This window comes from Grammomys surdaster, unplaced genomic scaffold (genome assembly GCF_004785775.1).
Source record: "Grammomys surdaster isolate TR1022 unplaced genomic scaffold, NIH_TR_1.0 240, whole genome shotgun sequence".
Taxonomy (NCBI): domain Eukaryota; kingdom Metazoa; phylum Chordata; class Mammalia; order Rodentia; family Muridae; genus Grammomys; species Grammomys surdaster.
In genome coordinates, this window is record NW_021604685.1 from 298,674 (window position 1) to 300,158 (window position 1,485).

Here is a 1,485-nt window from a genome sequence, read left to right on the forward strand (position 1 = left end):
TCTCTCTCTCTCTCTCTCTCTCTCTCTCTCTCTCTCTCTCTCTCTCTCTCGATCTCTCTCTTGATCTCTCTCTCGATCTCTCTCTCTCGATCTCTCTCTCTCGATCTCTCTCGCGTTCTATCCTCCCCTAACACTTCCCATTCCAGTTGTTTTCCTTTTATCTTCAGCAATATGGAAGTTAGTCTAAATGTTGGATGAATTTTCCACTTGCTTTTTTGGCTGAGAATAAGGAAAAAAATATTCATCAACAGAAACTGACCATTTTTCATGGTACCAGCTCCGGGCAATGAAACCCAGGCCAGCCCCTTCTGCATCTGCTAAGAGTTGAGGTTGTCAGCTCCAATCACACCCATTATTATTCTTTGTGAACTTTAAAATAACTCTGTGAGCCAAACAAAATGGAGTTTTAATTGTAACCCCCTCTGTTACATGTATGAACACTGAAGATTGAAAGACACCTCTGCCCAAAGTAACAGAGAAGAATAAGAATCCAGGGCCCCTGACTTGCTGGATAAATTGGGCAGTACTAGAATTGCAAAAACAGGTTACAGCTTCAGCAAGAAAGAATTTAAAGTGTGCTATCAGAAGAAGTTCTTGGAGGATTGTGCTACGTGCATGTTATACACATAGACTTTTTTTTTTTTACCTCTTCTTAGTAAACCATTCATTTTATCCAAGTCAATACTTGGGCCAGACACAGTTGGCCTAAGCCTAAAGCTTTGATGTGATCCCAGGCATTGGAGGCATACAAATAGAAGCTCAATTGCCCTTTGCCTGGGACTCCTGAATTAAATGGGGGTTTGGCCTGGATAAGGATCAACTTCCTCCCAAGTCTGGCAGTCCCCTCATCAGTGATTCTACAATGTCCTCACATTCTCACCCCTGGGTTTTCATTTGTGCTAAGTGTCTTGAATATGCCTTCCCTGCCAGTTAGCTTGTCTGCCAGTTCATTGAAATTATCATGATTCTGTAAAAGCTGCAAATGAGTATGCTACTTGTAGGAAGCTGACCAGGAACAACACCAGACCTAAGCCCTGTTCACCCCCACTTAACATTGTCAGTTGAGAGGGATCATCTTTATTTCTTGGTTGTTACAGATAAAATTGTGTGTACTTCTAAGATTATGAGAGAATTAAATTCTGATAAGGGACTCAATCTATGGTTCTTCGGTTATGGCAACCTTAGTAAATAAATGTGCCGTGTGTGTGTGTCTGTGTGTGTTTTCTATATCTAGTCATTTAAATGGAATTATAGGGTTTGTCATTGTTTTTACGTTTTTGAAAGCAGTAACAATAAATTCACCTTGTCATTATCTACCACACTGACTAGCACATAAGATGTACAATTTAATTTTTATTTTTTATTTTGTTGTTATTATCAGTGTGTGTGTGTGTGTGTGTGTGTGTGCTCGTACATGCATACCACAGCATGCTGTTGTGGAGGCCAGACTTATAACTTCCAGGAGTAAGCTTCTCCTTTTACCAT